Raw genomic sequence first — 27945 nt, 5'->3', positions numbered from 1 at the left:
AAAAGAAAACTTCCTGGAAAAAGGTGTCGTCCCCATAATGTAGGAAATCTCTTTTTACCTTTATCTCACCGTTATGAACGCTCCTGCTTTAGGTGGCATAGACGTCCCCTAAACTCTGCTCGAAGACCGCCTCCATAGCGTCGATTTAATTCCCGCGTCGAAACACCCTTCAAGGCGTTGAGACCTAATATTGGGTTTGCGCGGACGACCTCGTTCCAGGGTATTACATCGAGTGTCGCTATAGCTCTGGCACCTTGTGCGAGGAGTTTCTAAAATGGATCTTCAAACAGGGCTTTTGAAGAGTGGACGATAAATCGCCTGTCAGGAGAAAGATAGGCTTAAACTGGGGAGATCGAAATTCGACTGCCTGCGGACATTTTGTGGAAAGAAGAGGAAAGAGCTTGCGATTGTGATGGATCGACTTATTCAACGCTGAGGTCGGCGTTGTGCTGTGGAAAGAAACGAGTACGTTGTTTTCTTTAATGAACAAAAAATCGGAGCAAAATCAGCCAAGTCCGCATAGACGGAGCAGGGAGCGAAGCGACCTTCCGTTTAGCAAGAAAACAGTGACAATATAAGTATTGATAAACTACTCAATGTAGAGGGTTCAGTCAGACAATATTTATCTATTCGGTAACCTGCGCCCTCTGTACTGTTACGTCACAATGTTCGTTATAGTTACAGCTTCTTAAAAAAATTTAATCGAAAATTATACGCAACATTGCGTCGAAAGGGTCACCAATTTCGCATTGACCGTCAAATATAGATGTAAAACTACATTTCATGCGGACAACACTGGGTCTAAAACGAAATAACTTTGCTATGTGTCGGCTACGTATAGCCATCAGGGACAGGAAATCAGTCGGGAACATAGATCAATGTTGCTTGGCGAATCGGGCATTATTTCCCACCAGGCGTCGCACTGAGTCTTTTTACCACAATTTTACTAGCAAATTTTAAAAAAAATTCGGTGTTCTCTGTCACAAGTGTAACTTGTTGTGTTGAATTTACAAGCAACAAGCTGTTAAGGTGTTAATGTACGCTGTCAACATGAACTGCTTGTCTACTGCTTTATGATACCTTTACACGAGAACTCCACCTGGTTTACACCAGAGGCTAGGGAAGACTGAGGCGAAAAACTACTAGAGACGACGGACTCAAGATACAGGACAGATTAGAAGAACCATGAAATGATTTTCGCCAAATCCGACTACTCTGCCGGAAACGATTCTCATGATCCCCCAATATCATACTCACATAGGCTTTTTTCGTATTCAGTGCACCGGGAGCGCTGTTACCACGCAAAAATAGCGGGGCGTGACCGCAGGGTAGACCCCTTCGAAGCGGGCTCGCGTCATCAACTTATTGTGCTATCAGCCAATTTTGGACGACCTGGAGCACACACCCCACGTGAGCACGTGGATGCATGGTTTCGGTTTCGATAACAACGACATTGTATAGACCACTTGCACCCCTACGTCATCAATTACGTTTCGCCGCCGCGCAAAGCATGCTGGTGGGCACCTATCAACCTTATCAGCCTTTTCGGCCTATCAGCAGACGCGTTTTTCCCGCTTCTTGCCAACTAGAGCAAAATATAACCTCGAACCGGTCTTCTCGGGACGCCACATGTTTGTAAACAGAAAGTGGTCTATATCTTCCGTCGAAACAAGTAGAAGCATGCCGAAACTCAAATTGTCAGCGATGGAGGAAGAGATTAAGCGACGCACACAGTGTCTAGGAATCGTTGCGTACCACTAGGGTGACCAGTGTAGCGAACCAGCAGACTGAATGAAGAACGATCCGACCACAGTGAATGTCTGGACGTAGCTGATTCTATACCGAAGCGCGCTTGAACGTTGGGCGCATGGCGGTACGTCATTGTAGTCGCCACAGAGCCCCCCCCCCCCCCCCTCGCTGAACTGGAGTAGGTCACTCCAGGTGACGGTCGTCCGTGATCGGTCCTGGGTGTGGGGCGCGGAAAGCATGTGGAAGGAAGTGGGGGTTGTGGCGGACACTGCAGGGTTGAGGACGTGGGCACGTGAGGACGGAGGCGGTCGTTGGAGATCACTTCGTCGCGCCAGTTTAAGCGAATGGTGGTGGTTTTGGGGGAACGCCTGAGGACGAGGTGGGGGCCTGAGTATGGCGTCTGGAGCGACTTAAGAAGCGAGTCCATCGTCAAGAAAACATGGGAAGATGATGACATGTCTTTGGCAACGCTGGGATGACGTGGCTGCGTAAAACACTTTTTACAAAACGTTTTGTCCGCACTCCACAAATACTCCTTTCGCTACGTTCGATGGCTAGTGGAAAACAGTACATGGGATCCAGAACGTACAGCAATCTGCCTTCTCATGATTATCAATACCTCAATAACCGTCAAGGTGGAAACCAGTTTCGCTATAGAACAGTGAGTACAAGATCATCGTGGATGTTTTGGCAGCACGACTACACAATGTGATGGAGAGCATTGTTCACCCTGCCTATGCGTGCAGCGTGCCAGGACGAAGCATGTAAACAACACTCTCTGGTATTCGAGATCTACGTGTTCACTAACACCGAAATTCGTAGGGCGAGTGGTGCACATCTGTCTCTCGACCAGCTCGACATGTTGGACACGGTGGCACACTCTTGTCTGTTATCTGTCTCCGTCAGGCGTACAGATCCCCGGATGAGTTTGCACAGCGGATCAAAATAGCTTATAGCCAATAAACGGGTTATACGCCAATAAACGACAGTTCAACTTTACCATGTAACTCTTAAGACAGCCACGCTACAGGCTATCCAAGTGACAACGTTTAGAAGACGACATTTGTACATTTGACTACGCTGCAACTCAGACGCAGCTTCACCACCGCATTGCACAGAAATTGGGCATGCGTGACGTCAACTGCTCAGGTAGTTGTGAAGCAGACCTGAAATGTTATCCAGGGCTGCCACCAGACGGTACAACGAGGCGGTTATCTAACTAGAACTTAATTGTACGTTAGTAGTACCGCTTCCTTGCTAATCTGATACAACGTCTCCTGGTACATAGCGCAAGCATAATTGCATAATTAAATAAGTGGTAGCTGAATCTCTTCCGCAAATAACAGACATGCAGCTATGTCTCGATTGCTTCATACTGTAAAGTCTGCCGTCTAACGTACAAGCCAGGAGAAGTGAGTGTGTACTTTCGTCCTGCACGCTGTACGCTCTGCCCGTGTGTTAATACGCGTATTTCGAGATACTTGGAGAGCTCATTTGAGTTAAAAACTATTTTTGTCTTGTTCACGTGCTAAAGGCGGTGTAAGCTAGCGAATCTCGAAATAGTGCACACGCACAGCTGCAGACATTTGTGGATAATTTGGACACCGCGTGGAAACCACTGAAACTAGGTTACTGCCACATACTGCAGTATTCGCACGCCTCTAAGCTTCGCTGGCAAGAACAAAAACAAGATACAGATCGTTTATCCCAATATCTATAGCACTTACCCAATGCTAACAGCATTGCATAGAACTCCACTCCAAGGCTCTTTCTTACGGACTTTTAAAAAGTCGGCGTCCCATTTAACGACCCGCTGTAAAGTGGGACTCGTTAACCGTTAACAGTTCAATTAAACTAACGCCTATTTCAGAGGGGCAATGCAGAAACAGTGCTGTGCGTATATCCTGTTGCTCCCTCCTACAATTCAGAAGTAGCCGCCCTTATATTCTGCGCTTCCCCGCCGCTAGGGGCATAATTTGAACGAGGCCGTTGAAAGTTGGCAAGCGAGCGAGCCTGTCAAAGCGTAACGGTTAATTAATGAGGCCAGCCAACGCGTATGGCCAGTTTAAATGGAATATTTGTAGCGAAGGGTTCAGGCTGTTAGATCGCTTATCGTAAGGCCCATTTCGCAGGCTTTTCTCGACCGCGTTTTTTTAACGGTGCCAAAACGAGCCATTGGAACGTACACAGCTGTGTTGCCTTCAGCTTCGGCAGTTAAGCGTACGTGAAAACATCAATATTTTCTTTGCACTTTGAGGAGACACGAGGTGTCCGCCTTGGCCCGGCTCCTCAAAGGATGCAGTGCCCTTCTCCCCCGTAATTTTCTATAAAGTGATGGGGCCGACCTCATTCCTTTGACATTCATAATAGCAACTAACAAACACATGACGCCGGTTTCTTGTGGCGCATTGAATCCGCTGAAAGGAAAAGCGAATGAATCATCGAAACGTAGGAACAGCGGAAGTAATTTGTATTCCCCCGTTTATCGACATTTCCTACGGCCTGTGAGTCTTCTTTTACGCTGATGACATATTTGTATTTTTTTATTCGTCTGTTCAGTGAAGCTCGTCTTGCATGACTAATTTGGGTGCGACCATTTGGGCGCCGTTCATCGTACCACATATCTTGCACTCAGTGCGAATTGAAATTGTAGAGAATGCCCTACGAGACATAGGGTAAGGTGGGGCAAGATGAGACACGGCGCAAGACGCGCCATTTTTTGCTCGACGCCGCCTGCCTCAGAGACGCGTTGCTCCATGCGCTTGAACCTTCACTCATAGGTGGCTCTGCATGTTCGCTTTATTGCACGTGAGAATTATCCCGATTGGCATATGCGTTGAAGAGAAAAAAAACGCTTTCTTCTGCCTGGAATCTAAAGACCCGCCAGAAAGGCGCGATTTCCCGCAGTTCTTATTCTTGTCACCTGTGCAGCAGAGTTTCGCAGGTTTATTCTGTTAATGTAAGTACATATCCTATTTCTTTATTCATTTATCTAGATACTTGCAAAATACGGTCACTCTTGGTTTTCCGGTGTTGAACAGAAAAATTAATTCATCCGATTATATGCACGGAGCAAGACGCGACAATTTAATGTAATTTAAATTTGATGCAATTTCAATTTAATGTAATTTAGAAACGGACAAGTCAACTATTAGATGGTTTTCTGCTTGTTCCTCAGATATTTATTTTTTGCATATTGCCGGTGATTTTCCTGCAAACTTTCCTATTTCCTCGGATATTTGCAGCAAAAGCACAAGCGCATGCAAAAGCGAACGACCAGCGACACATCAGACTGGCGGTGCCTTGTTTGCAAAGGAGGTGGAGCAAAATAGCACCGGGCTAGGTGTGGTTTCATGGCACAGCATGTGGGCGGTGGGCTCAAGGGGGTTGTGTAGGGGTTCACGGGCATTACATTGCTGCTTGGATTGTAAAAACTAATTTGTATAGTTCATTACCACTGTGCGTCTCATTTTTCCCCACGCGATGTCTCGTCTTACCCCTGGGTTGGGGCAAGATGAGACAATCTGCATTTTTAATTACTTGTTTTGTGTTTACCTTACACCGGCTACATCCGTACTGCATGTACAGGTCAGAAGCTTTAGGCCCCTGAGAATGCGCCTATGGCCAGTTCTTTTTAAAACAGTAAAAATAAAAATATCATATTCAATTTCAGTCTCGTCTTGCCCCACCTTACCCTGCTTACACAATCGCATGGAATGCTACAGCTACATCGCAATTCCGAATATACAGGGTGTCCCAGAAAACGTGTCATTGAATTATAATAAAAAAAACTACACCGCCTAGAGTCATGCGGTCAATGGCATTTGTTCTTACTGGGTTTTTGCCACCTCCTCATGTGAATGTCGTGTAACGTAAGTTTAATTATGTAAATTTTTGCGAGCTTAAGTCGGAAATTTGCCTAATAAAGGTCACTTTTTTGCCCCACCAATGTGAAGAGCGTGTCTAATTTAGTCAAATTAATGATAATTGACAGGGATATTCAGGAGCTATCCCATCGGAAAAAATAGCCGAACATCATGCTCTACGGAGGTCGCACAGTATAGCGCACGATGAATTTTTCAGCGCAGTCTTTGTCAGCCCGACGAAAGGAGGTTGGAAACCCAGCCCTGCCCGACATCGCAGAAAGAGATAAAACAGGCACGGCTTATCACGTCCGACTTTCGCTGGGATAATGCTCTCCCTCTCCCAATTTTAGGAACTGTTAATTTTTCTACTATCACTCTGTGCGCTGGCTTCGAAACCTCCTTTCGTCGCACTGAGAGCGATTGCGCTTAAAAAGTCATCGCGCGCTATGGTCCGGTGCTCCGAAAAGCATGATATTCGGCTATTTTTTCCGATGGGATAGCTCGTGAATATCACTGTGAATTATCATTAATTTGAGTGAATTCGGCACGCTCTTCATATTAGTGGGGTAAAAAAGTGACCTTTACGTGGCAAATTTCCGAGTTCAGTTCGCAAATATTTACATAATTTAGTACATTTAGTAATTGGAGTACATGACATTCACATTAGAAGGTGGGAAAAACCTAATAAGAAGAAATGCTGTTGACCGCATATTTCTAGGCGGCGTAGTTTTTTTTATTATAATTCAATGACACGTTTTCTGGGACACCATGTATAGAAGCGAATCTGTATCGCTGTTCCAACGTGATACTTTTCCGTCGATGCCATGAGAGTTGCAGGAAGAGAGAATTCATTAACCTCAATGCTACTATAGTAGGCTAAGGTGGCGCGAAGGTTGAGACTGACATTACCTCGTTAGGTGAAAACGATAAATTGAACGCAGAGTAAAATACTTCGACGTCTACCAAGCTGTTTGATGGTGTGATTGCGTGCGGACGTTAACACCTGGTAATGTGTAGATTTGTGCTCAACGCGTGGGTTAGGCCCACATACTTTCACTGCAGAATGAAACAGGAAAAGCAAACCATCATCGGGAATTAAGCACTCGAAAATGCATCGTTTCTTTGTGATATGCAATGAACACTTCCCAAACATTTTTAAATGCGTTAGCATTACAGTCCTCGCTACGAAAGAATCGGGACGTGGTCTGTCTGTCCAGCCACGGCGCGGCGCGCATGCGCGGTGAGTGGAGAGGGGAGGGGAGGGCGCGTGGAGAGCGCGACGCGTCGCCAGGCCTCCATAGCTCCCCGCATTCGCGGCAGTAGAAAAAGAAAACACGTCATAGTCACGTGGTATTACATCGTCAGGCATCATGACGGATGCCCATTGGCCGAAGGAGGTTGCGCGCTCCGGGATTGGTTGACAAAATTTCGAAATATCTGACAGCTCACTTTTCGCGGGCAGTCGGCCAGGCGGGCAGCTCCAAGCAAGGTGGCTGCGTCTCCGCGGCTCGCCGATGTCGGTTGACCACAACGACCAAAGAGGAAGTGTATTCGCGGGTTTGTTCGTGAGTTATAGTGACTGTCCCTGTACTAATCTCCGATAAAGTATCAACCTACGGACATTCTAGCCAAGTCGGAACTGGAATGCTTGGTGAGCCGACGCCTGAGGAACACTTTCGAGCGCTGTCGCATTTTCAAATACAGTGACTAAGAAGAGAGGGTTCGTAACGACACAAGTATTTCCCGTGACTGTGTGACCTTCGGTGCATCGCCCGTATGAGAAGAAGATGCTCATCTGTGAAACGCACGTACTGGTGGACTTCGCTCGTCTCCAGAAGTAGACTGTGTGTGTGCTTTGCAAGTTCGAACTTGGTTTGGTTGCAGTCTATTCAACGAACGAAACGTCCTGTACGCACGGTGAATATATGAGTCAAACATTTGAGTCTATACGTTGCATCAATAAATATGTATTTGGCCTATCAAAAATGTCTTAGTTATTTTGGAATAACGGGCGCCAGGTATGAAAACCAGTAGAAGTCAATGGTAGCCAGGGCCGGCCGAAAGGCGAGCCAAACGGAGAGGTTGCTGATTGGCTGGCTGCTAGGCATCACGACGCATTTTCATTGGTCATATGTCCAGTGTTGCCTGAATTATCTCAAACTATGGGCTCTATGGGGAGCTGTGGGCGCCTGGCGTCGCGTCGGAAATGCTGCTGTGGTGGCCGACAGGATCAGACGTGCCTGCGTGTGCCCACGATGGGTTATGAAAGTTGTGCAGAGGTGCGGCGGCGAATGAAGGCCGAGGCTGCCCCAAGCAGCACCCCGATGTCGGGGCGACATCGGCCCGATGTGCTCCTGCCGACATTCCGGACATCGGCCCAACATGCACTTTGCAACACCGCCCAGAGTTGGGCCGATGTCGGGTCAGGATATTGGCCCGATATCGCTTCGACATGCTGCCGATGTCATTTCGACATGGTACCGACATGCTACGGATTTGCGAGCGATGTTGCGCTAACGTAATTTTGTATTTTTATTAATGTCTTGACAGTCGTAACGACAATAACAACGTTAAACTGGGTATTTGTGAGGAATCAACGTTTCATTTCTACCATTGTTTGGTGTTTGGTCTTCTCTTATATCCCCAGGCTTGCAATGAGCACGGCCTTTTGAAAAAAACGTAGGACCAAGAAGTGGAAGAAGCTTTAGAAAGGGACCGGCATATACTGGCATTCCTTTCGAAGCGAAAATAGATACTATATATTTCATGTCTTAGGAGCTTCCGCAAATTTGATAGTCCTGCTCGTCTCGGAATCAACGTAGTGGAGGTGACATGTCTCAGTCTAATTCACTCACTCATACAAACAAGGCTCAAGTGAGGAATTGCTTCGAAAATTAACTCCACATGAACGTAACGAATGTGTTTTCTACTGCTTTTGGTGCGGGACACCAATTAGGTCGATGGAAAGCCGTTGTCAGCGTCATGACGTTGGTTTCGGTCAACATCGAGCCGACATCGATAACTTCAGTGGGATGTTGGTCGCAAGTTGGCATTGTTGGAGTCATGTCGCTGGTTCCTGTGATCATAGAGCCAATATTGTCGACCTCACTGGGATATCGGTCGCAAATTGACATTTTCAGCATCACCTTGCAGGTGTCGGCAATGTCGGCTCGATGTTGGCAGAAAAATGCGACATCTAGCCAACACTACCAACTTGCGACGGATATCATGTTGAAGTTGGCGATGCCGGCTCGGTGTTGACCAGAAGAAGCGACATGTAGCCGACACTGCCAACTTGTTTTGGATGTACGTCGGAAGTTGGCATTGTAGGCTACATGTCGCTTGTGTGTGTCAGCGTGAAGCCGACATTGCCAACTTCAAAGTGATATCGGCGGCAAGTTGGCATTGTCGGCTACATGTCGCTTCTTCTGATCAACACCGAGCCGACATCGCCAACTTCAACATGATATCTGTCGCAAGTTGGCTAGATGTCGCATTTTTCTGCCAACATCGAGCCGACATTGCCAACTTCTGTGGTATATCGGTTACAAGTTGGCAGTGTCGGGGATATGTTGGGCCGACATGCCCAACTTGCTGGCGATATCGGCCCGACGTCGTGTGCTGCCTGGGGCGAGACGGCGCCGCCAAGCTGAATCGGAGGAAGGCCGAAAGTCTACTTTAGCTGTGGATGCTGTCTTGCGTTACAGTTGTGTAGTGTCGTGTGCATGGGCGCCGTCATGGGGGGCAAGGGGGGCCATTGCCTCTCTGGCTTCCAGAAACATTGGGTTTCTGAGTCGAGATAATGTAGCTGCTGGCGCAGCTGACGCACAGCCACCCTGAACATTCTGCCCTGCAACCCCCCCCCCCCCTGGATAAAATCCTGATGGTGCTCCCGGTCATGTGAACCCTTGTGTAGCGTTTGTGAAAGGTCGCTGAAAGGTTGTGTAGCGTTGTGAAGGGGTATTCCCAAATGGTATTCAAGTTTTAACGCTAGCGCATTTCCGTCGGATCCACCAATGCATCGACCATGATTTTTTGTTACAACGTCAGCTGTATAGTGGAGACTTTTCCTAGATCGCGTCGGCATCGTCGGCATTCGCATGTCCGCACAAAACTATTATCGCATGTTTTCGCTCAGCGCTGGGAGTAAGGAGGAGAATCCCGCCAGTTTACAACCGCTATCGATGGAAAGTCAGATAAAGTGAGGAAAGTGAGATAAAAACCAGAGTAACATCTGTTTTACAGCGTCAGCTGTATAGTGCAGACTTTCCCGAGATCGCATCGTCTACGACATGCGGGGGCTGAGGAGGAAAACCGCACCGCTTTACAACTGCTCTCGCTGGTATCACCGGATTTTTAGTATATAGCCGAAAGCGTACGCGATAAGAGCCTCTCTCACCTCGTTACCACAGTCCTCGCCAACCATTCAGTGACCACAAATCAATACTCATCACGCTTAAATAAATTTGTCTACACACTTTCATCCGGCCTCATTTCATCCCACGCACAGCTGACGCTGAATTTCGCGTTACATGAATCGTAACCCTCCAGTATTGTTTCTTCTGTGTGAATACATGAAGAATTTCTTCACAACTTGTGAGCGGGCCTTGCTTCGCTTTTGAAGGTACGTCGAGCAGTTGCCTTCTCGTCTTTTCTTCTGGGCTTTACGCGAAGTGTAATTATAGTATTCTGCAAACTAAGCAGACAAAACGACTTGTGCTTTCTCTTCTTTTTCCTCTTCCGATTATGTCAGTCTTCGTCTCACCGTCATCACTGGCAGTGTTTCCTTTACTGCTGTACTTCCTCCCATACAGCGCAATCAGTGAGGCATACGAAGCGCTGGTCCCGTCATGGAATTAAACGGTTCCCTTAATTTTGCCGATCACATTCAGAGCACGTGCGCCCACTCTTCTATCGATCCCCTTTTTGTATGAGGAAAAGAACGAAGCGCAGGCCCGAGGCAAGCTGCCGCTTTTAACGATCGCAATTAGAAGCGATACATCGGAAAAAGGACAATATGAATGTTTGCGATTACATTGGTTACAACGGATCGACAATCTGATTATCGTTAAATTTGAACAAACCTAGAAACTTCTAATGTACTCTTTGCTCATGAACATAGTTGTTTCGCAACGAAATATCAATTATCTAATGTATCCGTAAGATATTTGTACGACAGACTTGCCTTGCAAGAAGTGTGACTTGGACGTGTCATTCGAAATGTCGGCCTCTTTGGTATAAAATATATGCGATGTTTGCAACCTATCTTACACTGCCTTCGTCCTGTAACGTCCACTCACGTTGTTGCGGTCCTAGTCGACCCTCTCCCCTCGCAAGCACGTGACAGGAAAGAGACATGACACTCGCTCTCCCAACGGTGAGCCAGTGCTCCTCGTGCATCCGCTAAGGGCACGACACTGTTCTTCGTCATGAGAAAATGTCACCAAAACCTTCAACGTCACGCTCTGTATTTTACTTTAATACCACTGAAGTTACAAGTACCACTCCTCTCCCCCTCCCAATTGTTTCTACAGGTCATACAAATCTAGAAGTCGGAATTCCCTCGTCTCTAGAAGCGTACACATGCATTCGTGTGTTTAAGTCTTTGCTTTGCAATTTGTACCATACTACAAACAAGTCCACCATGTACTTGCGAAAGATAAACTACATTTGTGCCGTGCACTTGTTCTCCCAATATACCAGACACAACACTCGTTTACGTCTATGGTCAGTGACAGCATAAGTCATACACTTGACCCCGCCCCCACACAATAGTCGCTCCGCGCGCGCGAATGCAGTGCGGCACGGCCAAGTGGGGACTTGGGGGAGAGAGAGAGCCGGTCACTACATCGCGAAGCGGGGGCGTCGTGCAAAGGCTGGTAGCCAATCGCAGGAGCCTTCCACGTATGAGTGGGCGGTCCCAATTGTACGACTGAAGTTGTCACTGACTATAGTAGGGACAAGCGACATGGCGGAATGTGCAAAAGTACGCGCTCGTTGGTGGTAGCCAAGGTCATGCTGAAGACTGGGAGGTGGTTGGTTCGAATCCTATACCACCGTCTATGCTGTCTTGTGTTTGCCGTGGGTTTTCCGGCATACTTTCCAGACGGCGCAGTTCCCCCTGAAGTCAGCCCAGGACAAGTACTAATCCCCTGTCTCCCCTTCTTCGTGCTGTCCTCTCTCCATCTGTTCACGTCTGTACGCTGGCCATAGCCACAGCCGCTTCGCGTGACGCTAACACTGATTAAAAAAAACATGTATTAAGGCTCGCACACTGCTTGACTGAGACACTGACTGTGTGACTTCAGCACACATTAGCAAATGTTATTTCCAGACTAACATGAGTACGTATTTTATGCGATAATTCTAGCAGTGGTGCCAGACGAGTGACGCAGGCTTAGCAGGGGCGGCTTTTGATAGTAGCAAGCAGGCTACTGAGGGTCTTATTTATCATTAGCGCATATGGCGTGTAGACTACCATGGCAAAAATCATCACTTCATGTCTCGAAAGGAAGACTAGTAGTTTACTAGGTCATAACATTTCCGCCCTCGTCACAGGAATCACGATAAATTCTGTAGTAGCGACTCCAGTAAAACAGGAGTAAGGAGTATGAGTTTCATTTCGAAACTTTTGAGCGACGCTGTTGTCCAGGACGGTCACGAGGTTAGGTTCCAGTGGGTACCCAGCCACTGCGGTATACCGAGTAATAAAAAGGCTGACTGTCTCGCTACAGAGGCACACGGTATGCACCGATGTCGTGCTATTCCATTCACAGCGCCCGATGCCCGCCGACTACTACACAGCGTCATGTACGACGTTTCTCGTCGACTGTGGTTTGCAGACAGTAACCGTAACCTGAATGTTCTACGACAGATGGACCCCAACCTAAGATTTTTCATGCCTGGCGGCGTACCCCGAGCTGCTGAGACTCTGCCGTTCTCTGCTGCACAGGATGGGTCTGGTTGAGTCTCCGTTGTGCCCCGAGTGTGATGTGGTGGACAACAGCGGTCACGTCTTGCTGGAGGGCCGGCACTTCAGATCAGAGAGACAGTCACTCCTTGCCGCCATTTTACGCACAACGAATCGCCCAGTGGAGCTGACTCATTTATTGGGTCCTTGGGATATTCCGCGAAACCAACGGAAGGCCATCCGTCTGCTGGTAGCCTTCTTGAGCAAGACTAGAGTTACTAAATAAGCTACGCTTCAGAGTATCGACACTGAGTTCCAAGAGCGAGCATGCGCCATCTTGTTTCTGCTCATCGCTACCCACGCGCACGTTAGCGCAAGATGTCATCTATCGTGCGCCGGTGAAATGTTAATTCCTTTCGTTTACAAGCAGCGGTTGACGGCCTTGAGCTCAACTTGAAATCTTCGGGACGCTCTGGTGGACAATACATGGATTATCGCACAACAACCATACACGCTTCTCTATCCCACAGCGAGCATTACGTTAGCTGTCTTTGATCCTCAAATGGGGGATGGTACCGGTGTGGTGCGGAAACAAGATGGCGCTCCTGCTCTCCCTTGGACCTCAGTGTCGATACCCTGAAGCGAAGCTTATTTAGTGACTCTAAGTGAGACTGGTCTCACCACCGTATTGTGAAAATAATAATAATAATAATTGGGTGTCATCGCGAGACAACTCGCATTGCGAAGTCTAAGTGCGAACTCCATTTTAGTGTGAACTGCTGACACCGTATTTTGTAGATCTGCAGTGTGCTATATTGTTTTCCCGTTCTGTTGATTGAGTGCCTGTGAGTATGTGAGGGATCCCGCTGTGATATGTTTTGATTGCTGTATTTTGAATCATAGTGTGTAATAGCTATACGGCTCTTGCAATGGAGCAGGTAGCACCCATGGTGGGTTGCTGAAAGCTCCAAGGTTTACTTTATTCTACTAATTTACTAACTAACTAACTAGTGAACACATATCAAAACAGCGCCCGCGATCATACTATGCCCGTGGAGTGCATACTAAGTGCATGCCCTGCAGTGGCATCTTAATGGTTTGTCAGTTCAGACATAAGAGAGTAGCTTCGCGGCGCTAACACACACACACACACACACACACACACAAAGCTCAAGAGAAAAATACCAGAGCGTTGAGCCATCACATCCAGAACAAACCCTGCTACTTTACCCCACATGCGAAGAGCTCGTGGGACTCCAAAATTATAATCTAAGCTACCATTGCGTGTAGTCAACGGTACCCGTTAATTTGACATTTACTATCAGGACAGGGAAATGGAGAGGCAAATATCTGTCAACTTGTACGCGTAGCCGACTACTAGCTGGCTTTGCGCTGCGATACGTATATAGTCACAATTTAGCGGAACTGATTTCTCGTTTATTGAGTATATGTCAAACATCGTCCTCATTTAATAGCTGCACTCAATAGAATTGGATGTGTAGCATCCAGTAAATATTTTACGAGCCGCGCAATCCCCGCATGGTCCTTCAGCATTAATTATGTTATCTTGTACTATACTGAACTACTCCTAAAGGTGCGCATCGTATGCTGGCCACGATGTCTGCTCTGGGGCATCCTTATATCCTTAATGGCAGACAGTGCAGCTCGGTTGATTATCTTGCAATTTCCTGCCGATCGGAACCAATTTGGGAAGTTACAACAATCCCCGTGTTCATTTATTTATATGCGAACAAGATCGCAAAGTTACACTTTCCCTTTCCTCTCCTTCGCGTGGGACGCGGGTGCGTCCGATTCGTCTCCGCAAACGATCTCATCCTGAATGGGCAAATTGTTTGCGGAGACCATTAGGAGATGCGTCTCTTCAGAATGAGACAAGAGGATGAACTTCTGCCAACCGCAGCTTCCTTAGTTCATAAATCAGGCGACGCAACGGATCCGACGCAACGGACGCAATCCAACGCATTGCGACGGAACGGATGGATTCCGTTCCCGTTGTACTGTTGTCAAAGTAACGCCGTATTCCATTCTGCGAGGAGAAAGTTGCGAGCACATGTGTGTCCCTGTAAGTATTCGTGAAATTATAAGCACATAAAATAACGCTGTATATCTTAAGCAGCCCTGTATCGCAAATTGAACGCTGGGCCAATTGATGAGTGCCACAGTTGGCCACAGTTGCTTCGCGGCGCTAACACGAAAAGTAATAAAATCAGAACACACACATCATCATGTATGTACACGAGCGGCATTCCGCAGGATACTTCTGCAGAAGCTACGCAAAACGTAATAGTTTTCTGCTGTCATGTAAGCGCTAGCATTGAACGTCATGTCTTTTTTTGCTCTTCTAGCTATGGGGAATATCCTACAGCACAACCACAAGCATCCTGTAGCAGACGACCAGAGGTGGTCACTTTGGCTCACGATGACTCACGATCACAATCATCTGATAAGAGCGTGTCGACCTCACACTCACTACGAATTCATGCGAAGGCCGATATCGCGCCCTGTATTGCAATATTGTGATCCGAATAGTTTCGGGAGCTTGAAATAATCAAACGGCTCGAGGGCGATAAAAGTTGACGATCGCAGATGATCACGCCGCCAGACGGACTTCACACGAATCATGCTGACTTATCGTACACTCGCGATCACGATATCAGCACGCGATGTCAGTTATGGCATATTAGTGCACTCAGGAGATAATGTAAAAAAATCACACCCGGTAATATACAACTGAGTTACTTGATATCAAATGGTTGATATCAAGTGTATCATGATATCACTTGTTTGTGGCGCGACTTTTACCATGACTGAATGTCATGCAGGGGCGGTGTTCAACTGAATGTATCTCTTCCTTATGCATATGTTCGATGAACGGTGGACCACGTGTGCTTCCGAACCTTGATAAACAGATGAGGAACACGATAATTCTTTTCTTTTGCTTTATTTCGAAAAGCCCTATTGCCAATTGTCGCTGCCCGAATGCGAAGGCGACAAGGCAAATAAAATTTGGTGCATAATACAAAAGTCACTATGTACTAGAAAGGCGGAGGAAAGAAGTGCTAAAGAATTTAAAATATCCTTGCATACAGGTTAGGTCAGTAGGTGCAGGGTTTCTGGTTTTCCGTATTTAGCGGAAAGCAGCGTAGATAAACGTAGACCGCCACAATCTTCACGCGGTGGATGACAATGATTCGTACACCATTTATCTCTGGAATGAGCGCTTCAACTAGCTCAGTTTTATTTCCTTTTGCTTCATGTGGAAGTACAATGGACGGAAGAAGTGAAATCATTTCCAGAAAAAATAGTAAACAAGTGCGCTTCCACTTCTCACTTGGCCAAGTTACAAGGGCTATGCTTAGGATAAGCCTAGGTTAAAATTAGTCCTGCTTCATCAAGAAGTGGCCTAGCTAGAGCCTGGAGAGATGCGTTCACTATGGGACAGTCGTTTCCACCAACTGTCTTCCAATTTGAAACGTGACCATGAAACCCAGAGACAGGTAGTGGCCGGGCGAAATAATCATCGATCAGATCCGACTTTGCACGCCGAACGTGTGAAAATCAGACTCAAACACCACATGTCCCAACAGTAACCTAAGAATCAGTGCACACGCATGTGATTTGAGGCTCACTTTACAGGGATAGTGGGCCACAAATCACTAAATGAAGTTACATCATCGTTACGTACGTTGTTGCTGACATAAATTACTACAGCAAATAATCAAATCCAAACACACGGGTAGAATGGACCGTTTGGCAAAATTATGATGCATACGCCTGCGTGCCTGAAAAACATATATATATATATATATATATATATATATATATAAGAAAACAAATTTAAAGGTGCGAGTAAGTGACATGACCGGTTGCAATACTGAAACACCGTACCCCGTCGCTTAATTTTAAAACGTGTTCTCTTGCCTCCGGCAGGGAAAAATAGAACTAAAGCTACACTAATGCAAAACGTTCCAGAAAGCTAGCGCGACTGTGCAGCTGCAATTTGAACATCAACTTCAGACTGCCGTAGCGACGCAAGGACAGTGATCGCGGACTCACGCGATAATGGCGTTGAAGCGAACGATTTCGTTCGAAGCCATACACAGTGGTTCCCGTTACTACCGCTGAGAGACGCGTCAGCATACGTACACTAAGCGAGCTCACGATATCTGAGTGCAGCGTGAGTGCGATCACAATAATCGCGGACCTTCACGTTTCCATGCCAACGTGATGGCAGATTATCGCAGAGGTGCTGCCGCGCGGTGTGAAAACACGCAGGACTCACGCAATCGGTGATCGTGATTGCGCATATCGTGAGTCATCGCGATCATGAGGTATTTCTCTATCAGACTCTGCAGACGAAAACAGACGCAGGGAGAGGTAGCGGAATCTTTTTCGTTTCCGTTACCGCCTCCGTTACTGGGCCTTATTTGTTTCTGTTTCAGTTTCCGTTACCACCATTGTTGCTTTCGTTTCCGTTACGTTTCCGTTTCGCTCTTCCGTACCGCCCCACCTCCAGCCCCTTTCTTTTCTTTCCTTTTTTAAAGCAAAAGACGATTGAGACCGTGACAAAACTTGATCCCTCTACGTTCTGAAGTCTATTTTGAGGATTCCAGGGATAGATGCATGCAAGAGACGACGTTTATTCAAAATACACATATAGGTACGTGATCTCTGTGAACAGCTAATATGAACATGGTTTCCAGGGATGTTACTCACGCTTGCAACTTCCAGGTCACCATAAACGTATAAGAACTGTGCTTCTTCTATTTACTGTATACTACTTACTTATATGCTCCAGTTTGATAGATCATTTTACTTTTAGTTCTTCGGTTATTTTCAGTTTGCTTCATTGAGGTTTATGTCATAAATTTATCTACATGATATGGTGAAGAATTGCAATAATTCGGGTCCTGCGGTACCCGAATTATTACCGTAAATTATTGTCGTTTCCGTTTCTGTTTCAGGTATTCTAACTGTGCGATATCCATTTCCGTTTCTGTTACCGTTACCTGCTATATATCCGGTAAAATACAGTTTCGGCGTCTGTTACCGTTTCGGGTACCTTTCCCTGAACAGATCGACGTTTATTCCGAAGCCGACGACAGGGCCAATGACGTTGTCAGCTATGTACGCAGTGCACCGCTACCGATATTACGGCTTCGTGCGAATGTTCAACACCAGACGTTACGGAACTTTTGCCCAGTAGGCTTTTTTTTTTTTCTACTCCCTCGGTAATTCCTGTGGTCTGCGCCGAAAGCGTACCTCGGACGATAGATGAAGCCACGGGAACCGTGGGCGCACAAGCGTTTATGGTGGGGTATTCAACGTGACTCCTCCCCTTCTTCCGTATACAGCTCTGTGTGCACAGAGTCGCTTGAGAACCCGCTTGCGGCCCTGGCGGTACCCCACTTGTAGTTTGAGATCATGCGACTACGCGATCGTGAGACGAGGGGTGCCTCGTAAAGCTTTGCACCGGGCGTGCTTGCTAGGTGAGGTTATCACACGGCAGCTTGGGCATTGGAATGCTGCGTTATATTATCTTGCAAGCGAGACTGCCAAGGCGGGAGAGCAACTTCTTGCTTCGCCGTGGTGTAGGATTGCCGACATGAACAAACGGCCGTTCCCGGACTGTCCACGTTGGTGGCCGTTGGCTACGTGTAGCGGTAAATCCAGTTGGGCCTGTGGTCATACCCACACGTTTCATGCGAATGCTCCAGATCATTAAATTCAATGTCTGTACGCCAAAAAATAAGCCGCAAAAAAATTTCGTGAGATTTATGCATCATTCACTCGAGGTGCCTGCCACCGGCAACGACAAAGCAATGAACATTGAGTTTCATTGTGATCTTGACATAATGAAACATACTAATTACACACGGTTACACCCAGGGTCTGCCCAATGGCTACTGGTTCAACTCAGGCGATGTGTACACTCCAGCCTTGCCGCGACCACACGTACGGGTACGAGTAATATCCTTCAGCTCTGATGTTCAAACTAGAGGTAACAGACAAGGAAGCTGTTGTACAGACGGAGTGAGCAACGTAACATCGAGCTTCAGGACGGACAACGACAAAACAGGCAGACAAACGAAGCTCAACGTCCAGGGTGCGCAGCCTCAGCTCAAAGCTGAGCTTGGCCTGTTTATTTGTGGTTGCCGTTGTTCGTCTTCAAGCTTGTGTTGCTCACCTTCTTGTCATGTGTCGTGGATCTTTTGGATGTTTGATAGGTTTATTCCAAAGACCTTGTATCACTAACTACTCTCGTCGCTTTTTCCTAGCCACGTCCGTGATGAGGATACAATTGTAATTTCTTGCTCAGGACGCAAGTCGCTGCTCTGCGAACAGAGGAACACCACTAGACTTCCTTTCTGTTCATACAGAGTAGGAAGGCCAGCGTAGTGAACGTCTGTCAGTCCTTCAAGTGTTCACAGTCATAGCGTGATCCATGATACGAAAAAGCTGGCCACTCCGACGATAAGAGACAAAAGCGCTAAAAGGCATAAGGACAACCCTTGTGCCTTTTAGCGCTTTAATTCTCATCATTCTCAACCATCAATCCCAAAGATGTGCTCTTCTGACTCCGTTTTTGCCTCCACTCTTCTTTTTACAGAATGGCCGATTAAAGGTACAATTTCTAAACGAACTTTCCAATACTTCCTGCCCTTGCAAAATGGTGTAGCGCCATCTTCCTCTAAAGCACATGTATTGGCAACGTAGACTCCTTTCCCTTTCGTGTGTGAAAATGAAACTCCCTCAGTTCACACGCAAAGGGACGTCTGCCCTCTTGCATGCACCGTGAATTAGCGTAACGGCCGAGTTCGCCAGAACATGCAACACCCTAACGCGTCCGTCACTTTATAAGGAAATGCAGACACAACGTAAATTATGCTACGACCTATCTCCCTCGAACCCCCCCCCCCCCCCCTCTTCAGACACAGTTAGTCACCTCTGAAAAGATTCTCAAGCTAAGGAAGGCTGCGACGTAAGGGAAGCCCGTAGACAGGTCGAAACTGAAAGAGCTATGCGTGAGATGCCTGCAAAATGGGTGCTCGAATAAGACGCAGAAGCAGTACAAACTGACAGGGAAAGAACAGATTAGTCGTTTTTTAAAGAAGCGCTGGGAGACAACACGCCATTCTGTATTCCTTTCTCGTCCTTCGGCTGTTCCCTTATCACTTTTGTTTCCTTTTTCTATATCCTGTCTTAAGAAGAAAGACGATTATACGGTGACGGAGTAGGTTGACGTGAAGTAAGTGGTAAAATGACTCGCATGCACGCGAGATCGTAAAAAAGCTTCAATTCGAAGGCTTGAACACTTGGGTGACTTGACGATTCAGCTAAAACCACTAATACCTGAAACGGCTTGAATGACGGTAGAAGCTTTCTTTGAATTATGCTTTCTTAATAGCTTGTCTGGTATGAAGAAATTTGATATGCAGCCCGACGAAGTAGGATATGAAGTAATACGTGGGAAGGAATACAGGCCTTACGTAGGCACTCAGTTGAATATTTTATGAAGCTCACTTCCGCGACACGCTGTTCCAAAAATGTGAAACGCAAATTCCACGCGCCATGGGATCTGCTTACCGAGCTTAAGAGCGACAGATACAGATAGCCCCGTGCATGCTAATGCAGTAGACAGTTCGGTGGATGGGTGAATTTGAAGTCTAAAGAGATTTGCGGGAAGTGAAAAGGTAAACTTATAAATTTTATCATTTCATCGCATGACATCGTGATCTCGCTCCTATGAGCTTATTTAGTTTAATTACCATTCCAATAAATTCGTCGTTGTCCTGCCCACACTGACGTCCTTTACATTCATCCAAAATAAATCACAATAACTCGAAAATCTCTGCTTATTTGTTACTTCTAATCCAATCTAATCTAGATTCAAATCCTAATAGATTGATGCATGGCGTGCAGGGAAAATGAAATGGACTAAGTGCAGAGAGAAAAAGCGACGGTTTGTGTCTTTCTGCGTACCTCTTCAGATTCAGGGAAGTATTACCATCAATTAACTAGCATATGTCAGCTTCTGTTTCCACGTTCAAAACTCTTTGCCTTAAAGACACCACATCAGATCGCAAGCTCTTGAGGCACCGTGGTTTATTGCATTGCGACGTGATCAAGTATTTATTAAACATGTATGTTGGTAAGTTTTGCATAAGTAACTGAGTAAGTAAGTCCTGACTACTTCGTGTTCAGTCTTTTGCCTCTGATTGCCCTCAGTCTCTGAAATATTACAATCTTCGAATCTGCACCAGCTTGCTTTCATCACACTTCTATATTCCATCAGTAGGTTCTGTTTAATGGTGCAGTGAAAACGCTCATACGAAAAGCACAAATGAAAAAAAAAAGTAGGATGTACAGTAATACACACGAGTTGTTCTGCTCTCTGCGAGTAACCATTCGGCGAATAACTTAATGATGAACCCACAGATTCACCTTGCAAAAGTTGCCACACAGAAGAGTGTAGCATTTCGTAATGCTACAAGCCACGCAACTATATCTTCCAGAACTTTTTTTTTATTCCGTGTTAGCGCCGGCTGTGGCTATGAGCGGCATACAGATGTGGACAGATGGAGAGAGGACAACAGGAAGGAGTGGGGGACAGGGGGAGTTAGTATGCGTCCTGGGCCGACTTCAGGGGGAACTGTGCAGACATTCGTCTGGAAAGTCTTCGGAAAACTCAGGGATAATCTTAGACAGCACAGCCGGAGGTAGGATTCGAACCCACCACCTCCCATGCTTCAGCACGACCTTGGCTAGCACCAACGAGCGGGACGCCTTAGCCCGCTCGGCCATGCCGCTGGTTAGGCATTAAATGACATTGCTCTCAAAACAAATGAACTAGTACTATACCTTCCACACCCAGTGGAAAAATCCTCCCCTTTCTATATTGAACATGAATATGAACACCTTCTCACACTCCTTTCTATATTGCACGTTCAACTTGCTGTGTGTCTAGCGCGTTCTAGAATGCATCAATCGTTCTTGAACATTGCCGCAGTTGCAAGAACAACAACAACTTTATTGCGAGATGATGAATGGGGAGTTTCATCGCCAGGGGCGATACTCTACCCCACTGCTGGAGGGGATGTGGGGAGTGAAATAATGAGCCCCACCCCACAGTTCCACATGTTTCCGCAAAACTAGGAATGTTCGGCGTAAGTACATCTCTACCAAGTCACGGATAGAATGGTATATACGCAGGCCAACTGACGGACAAGAGGAGAAGTTCCCGAGCATGGGCATAGCACATAAAGTACCACAGTGAGGACAACTCAGACATCTAACGTCAGTGTCGTACTTTGTGTATTGTGTTCAAGCTTGGTCTTTCCTCGTCATAGGCCACGTGTTGCGCCATTCTTCACCCGATAAAAACCCGACACGAACTCACTGATGCATTCCTCCTGGCCTGCATTTTTGATCCACACCTTGTCCACCTGATCCACATCCACACCTTGTTCTGAAACCATTTGCAAACTTTTGAAGAAATCGCCTGGTACATATTGATCTATGCGTACCGAACATGCACATCAAAACGCCATGTCTCTGCGATCCCGATCTACGAAACTAATGCAATCCAAAGGTCGCGCGCTAAGCGTACTCCTCCATCGCTCTCAGCTCTTAACCTCCTAGACCGTTTTTGGAATGACGTCTCATGTTCGAGAAAGGAAGCGTATGCTTTTCCGTTTCCGTGACGACGTAAGCTGTTGTAAACAGGGAAACAGCCGCCGGACCGGTTTCGGCACGGTGACCCTCGGGAACTTCGGGCAAGCGCGCACAGCTAAAACGTCACTTCCTGTTCGTCTGCCAATGTCTCTCAGCGTTGCTCGGCGCCACCGTCAACAGTGGCTTAAAAAAAATGCCGTTTCAAAAACACAATAGTCAAAAAACCGTTCAAGTGATGAATGTGGGGCCTTGGGTGTCTACTCCATGGACTACAACGTACGAAACGATGCCATACATTTAGTGGGTTGCACTTCCTACCTGAACACCTTTAAGTGTCTATAAACAGATGACGTTGCATCGTTCTGTTCCAGTTTATCCGCTATGCACCTTACCACATGTGCGTGGAATACCACACACCACCTTGGGGAGAACCATTCGGTAGAAAAGACAATCGGGACATCGAAAACGTGCATCCAGCTTGTACCTGCATGAAAGTCCCAATGAACGCAGAGAGTGACCACCGGTCGTCTACTTCTCTTCACTTTACCACCTTTTAGGTAAGTCTTTACCCGAACCGCATAGGAGAAAACCCGATGAGACGGGAACCGCGCGTGAAAAAACCTCGCGGCTTCCAGGGAAAAGGCCTCACCGATCGCATGAACGCGGGACTTAAGTGAATTAAGAAGGTTGTTAGGGAGCTTAGGCAATTGCTTTTATGCAGCTTAAGCAAGTAACAAGCTTCACCCATTACACGTCGCCTCTCACGGTGTCCCCCTTACAATAACTAGGGAAGCCGACAAATTTATCGATTTTCAGATTACCATTTACCAATTAGTGCTCCATGTGCACCTCGCTGTGTATAGAGCTTGATGGCGTGTTCTTTTTTGCAGGCCCGCGCAACCTCCCTCAATTTCCGCCGGGGATATTTCGACAACAAGGCGCGAGGTATTCTCTCCTGATGGAAATGAATTGTTTAGCCGGATAATTATTTGAGGAACATATTGACTTTTTTCTTTCTTTCCTCTCTACAGTTGACATCGCTCATTATTTCTGAATATTAATATCGTTCAATTATCATCTCTGAGAGGCGGGATGTCTCCTGATTGGAGTTCGTTATCTGCCTCATACCGAAGGCTGTAATGGATCGTTTAGTGATGTTGATTGATGAAGAGGTGAGATATGAAGATTTTTTTGTGGATTGTTCTCATGCGGACGCTCTCCGTAATTAAGTCACAATTGGGGAACACCTTAATTCATTAAATTCATAATATATGAAACAAATTTGTCATTACCTGTCCGGCAGTTTCTGTTTTATTTCATGTGCCGGTTTGGTGGTGCATAAAATGTGCTGAAAATGGTACGTGATTGCTTTCTTTACTTTGTAACTCGCGCGTCTAATGTGATACTGGCAACCTGTCCACGTATACTATATAAGACTATTATGGAGGTTGAATCCGTAACCTGTGTCGCGAGTGTCCAAGTGGTTGGGTATAGCGAAGGCAGCCAGACAATGGTTCATTTCAGGTAACAATAAAAATGGTTCACTGCATGGCTAAAGTTTCCATGTGAACAGCGTTGGCTTTGAACGCCCAGCACTATAAAAAAAAAGAAAATAGAACATGGAAAACTGATATTACTTTCACCAATTGTCCACCTATCCCTAATGTAAGGTCCGGCTCACATGTTGCCTGGGAATGAGGCCACCGTTCCTGATGTTTGGGCAGTTAGCTAGCCCCAGCTGGAACATTGATATAGCTAACCCGCCTACCTTCTTTGCTGGCCTAATCGTTTGAAAAAATGGATAAGTCGACGTGAGCATGGATTTTCTGGGATATTTTCTGCTGAAGGACGCGACACCAAGTGCGCAGCCTGACTTAGTGGTATTGCTCCTTCGTTTACATCTTCTGTATTACCGGGACGAGACTGAAGATGGTGACACTTCCGGTGTGCGGTGTGCTCAAGCAAGCACGCTATCAAGCACGCTATCGAACGTACCCGCGCAGTGCCGTGTGCTGACACTTCACCACTCGTTAAAAAAAGCCCTAAGGTGGTCAGAATTAACCCACGGACCGGCCGCCGCCGCTCATAGTCATAGCTGGAGCATTCCACGCGAAGTGATCCAGCGAGGCCGCTCGACCTTCGCCGATTGTCACGAAAAAACACAGAGTTCATTGTGGTGGTAGACATACGAAATCCCAAATATTAGCCTCCAACACTGCCGCGTTCCTACGGTAGAGGACTGTGAAATCTGCACTGCGAGCAAAAACCATATTCCCTATGGAAGCTTGTCGTGAGCGTTCTACTGCACCGGAGAAGCTCAAACTTTAAACGTGAAATTTAAACCTCATCTAGATAACCAGGCCACCTACTGACCGAGTTGCAGTAGTCTACTTCAAAATTTAGAATTTTGGGAATTCTAGGAAACACTAGAAAATTTGCCTAATTTTGACATTTTTTCTCTAAATATGACTACAGCCTCTAACAATACCATATTTTCTAGATGTAAATTTCATCAGGACTTCCTTCTAATAAAAAATTCGGAACTCTTTTCGTACGATTTAGGTGCAGTAAAATATCGTAAATTCACGAACATCCTTGAAAAGTGCATATTTCAGTGAGAAAACTCTCATTGCCGATAACAAGCTAGAAAGACATGCTTTACGTAGAACTGTAGAGGAACACCTCATTCATGCGTGGAGACAAAATTAGAAAAGTATATTGTGTTAAACTGAAGAAATTAATTTTCTTCGGCGGCATACTTGCGATGTACGTTTCGCAGTCACTCTTCTGAGGTCGAAAGACACAGACAAACACAGCACGAAAGAAACGAGTGTGTACCGTTCGTTGAATAAAACCCCTTCATTAGTCGTCGGGAGGCTGTTCCCAGCGTAGAGTAGTTGTTTGCGCATCCTACCGGCAATCGAGAGGTTCGTGGTTCGATTGCCACCACTGTGTACGTTTTTAGACGACTGCCGTATTTCAATCTTTATTGCTTCTGTTGTTTGCAGTTAGTCACGTGCAAAAAAAATTAACCACTCGTTAAACCAAAATAGGGAGCTAATTAGGAAGTATATATCGGCATAGCATAGCCTTGTTTTCATAAACGCAGGACAACGTCTTTCTTTTTCTTTCTTTTCTTTCTTGACGTACTTTGGATATACAGTATCCTTCTCTTCGTCTTCTTTTCGATCAACGAACAAAGAAGGGAATAATACATTTAGCACGACCTATGTTTCCTCCGTGCAGCGAAGCTGACCTGAAGGCTATAGCCGAGCGGGTTTTCGTGAACTCCGGCTCTTTGGGAAGGAAGCATAGAGCGCAAAGTAATAACTGTGTAGAAGCGATTGAAGAAGCGCAAAAGAACAAAAAAAAAAAAGTACAGACACGGATGGTCGCTCAATTTCCAAAGCACGGCTGAAATGGCATGCATTAGCGCAAAGAGCACATCGTTGGATTCTTTATGGCGCACACTCTACTTTGTATGTGTCACAAATGTGGGGACATGTGAGTTTTTTGTTTGCTTTTTTTAGCACGTCGGTGTGCATTCCATTTGGGAAAACAAAATGTAATACGGCAGAAAACAATCAGCGAATGCAATCAGGGCGTAAGAACCTCGTGAGAACCACCACATCTCAAACAGAATCAATTTAACCGACACGCGTATTCTAGTAGCAAACTCAGAAATTCACGTCTAACCGTGCACACCGGCCTCGGATGCGTAGGGAGGATGCGTAAAAATGTTATGGAACGGGAGTTTTGGTCAGAAAAAATAAAGATAAAAAATAAAAAACAAGGCATCTTTTATTCTGCAATCATGATTAGTTAGGTGTTAGCAAATAGGGCTGGTGCCACCACAAACCGGGGATGTACAGTTTGCATAGTACAGCTGGTAGCAGAGTTAACCTGAACACCGTTCCAACCTTCACAGCGGGAAGGGAGCCACCCCGGCAGCGCCTGGCCGAAACCAGCGCCTTCATAACCAGGCTCAGCCCTTTAACTGTAAATACCAAAACACTTCCGCCGTTATTTCTATTAAGCACCACCAGGGTGCGCAGGCCGGAATGGCGTTCAGGTTAATTCTAAGGCGAGATCTACAGTCAAATGCACCACATCAGCATTCACATAAGATCCATAACCATCGACGGTCAAACTCTGTATTGATCAGTTGAGCAGTTGCAAACGTGTTCGCTTCTTCGTCTTTAGTATAGGCTGCAAGTTTGAGTACGACCGAAGACGCCACCAGTTTTGGACAAGGTACAGTTTGCTAAGCACGGTGTGCCGAGTGTAGAGTTTTCAGCGCACAACCTGGCGGGAAAAGATCCCCTAGGTGGGTGCAATTAACTTCACACAGAGGCCACTTCAACAATTAACTTCATAAACACAGGCGACTTCAACCATGTCACGAAATTCCGGTAGGACTCGGCCACCAAGAGCTAAGCCTAAGTAAATGCGGCGTTAGGATAGGCGTAGAAAGACACATACGGAGATATTGGCTTCTACGTGTTACTCCAAATGGCGAATTACGCTTGTCGTTTTTGTGCATCGCAGTGTAGCGTTCCGGTTGGAGTGTATAGAAACGAACGAAGGGCGAGCGGAACGACCAATGAACGGGACGCACGTTGCATTCAAGAGACCAGTGTAACATTGCACACCCAAGGCAGTATAACTTTTTCTGTACCACAATGTCCAGTGGAATGAGTGTGAGGATGGGGAAAACTATTGATATGTGGAAGCAGCTTTGATGTCCATAAGAAATTCGACATGTATTCCAAACACTCGTCACCTTACAGGAACCGTCCAGCCCTAGCCGCTTCCTCAAGTTTAATAGGCAAGGGTCTAGTCGGTCCAGCAGGGCATCAACATGATGCGAACTCAATGTGAACAACATCGAATCACGATGACATCGTTGTTTCCTGCTCCTATGCAAGTGCTCCTCTTGTTTCCTGTTTGGCCCTGTATTCTGATAATTGTTTTTAAACTAAATCACTTAACAGGAACTACAAAACAGGACCCGTGTTTCTGTGCCGCAAACAGTTTGGGGCACAGAAACACGCGAAAAAAAAAGTGGGATCCCTGGCCAATACATCAAAAGTTCAGTGGAGGGACCGGGGTACATTTGAATATAATCATAGTTCTGCAACATTGACTTCTACTACTACGTCGTGTACAGGCAAGACTTGATGAGTGACAACAATTCCAAAGCACTATCACATATATGTTTGTGCGAGCAAAAACAATTTCGCGAATTTTCTTTTCACTCGCACTTTCTCATATATTCGGTCATTTATTCATCATGAGATGCTGTCCGCATTCAACAAGAGCTCACCTTTTCGATATTTGTCTAATAAGTCAACAATATGACAGCCAACCATCAATGTGTAACTGACTAGGGTGGGCCGGCTGTTGCAGCAGGTAAGTGTGAGCACGCCACGTAAACAGCTTCGACACAATGCGCCCCAGCTGATTCGTGTCGTAGAAATCGCCTCTCCGCGAAAGCAGTTTGCTTTACAACATTAGTATTGACCTCATAAGTATTGATTCCACAAACGTATTGATCACACACTGTAAGGTTCTAATTGCAAAAGCCAAATATTATTAAATTATAGGAATCCCATCACTCTATAGCCCATAGTTAGTGCTTTGTTTCCCGCGCACTCCGGCGTCCGGTTCGGCCTTGGGCGCTCGGGATTGACCCAATTGGTCGGCGCGTCTTTGTTATTGGCC

The 27945-nt window shown here is 46.3% G+C and overlaps 1 long non-coding RNA gene across 1 annotated transcript in view; it reads left to right on the top strand.

Annotated features, from left to right (window-relative positions):
- LOC135390002 (uncharacterized) overlaps positions 1–23256 on the top strand; it is a 78256-nt gene extending 55000 nt beyond the window's left edge. The window contains exons 2-3 of the long non-coding RNA XR_010421654.1: positions 22593–22778; positions 23112–23256. This is a non-coding gene — a long non-coding RNA (uncharacterized LOC135390002). The remainder of the gene's footprint in view (positions 1–22592; positions 22779–23111) is intronic.
- The last annotated feature ends 4689 nt before the right edge of the window (positions 23257–27945 follow it).

This window comes from Ornithodoros turicata, chromosome 3 (genome assembly GCF_037126465.1).
Source record: "Ornithodoros turicata isolate Travis chromosome 3, ASM3712646v1, whole genome shotgun sequence".
Lineage (NCBI taxonomy): Eukaryota > Metazoa > Arthropoda > Arachnida > Ixodida > Argasidae > Ornithodoros > Ornithodoros turicata.
Note: the sequence above shows the minus strand (reverse complement) of the source record. Positions and strands in the feature narration are given on the sequence as shown.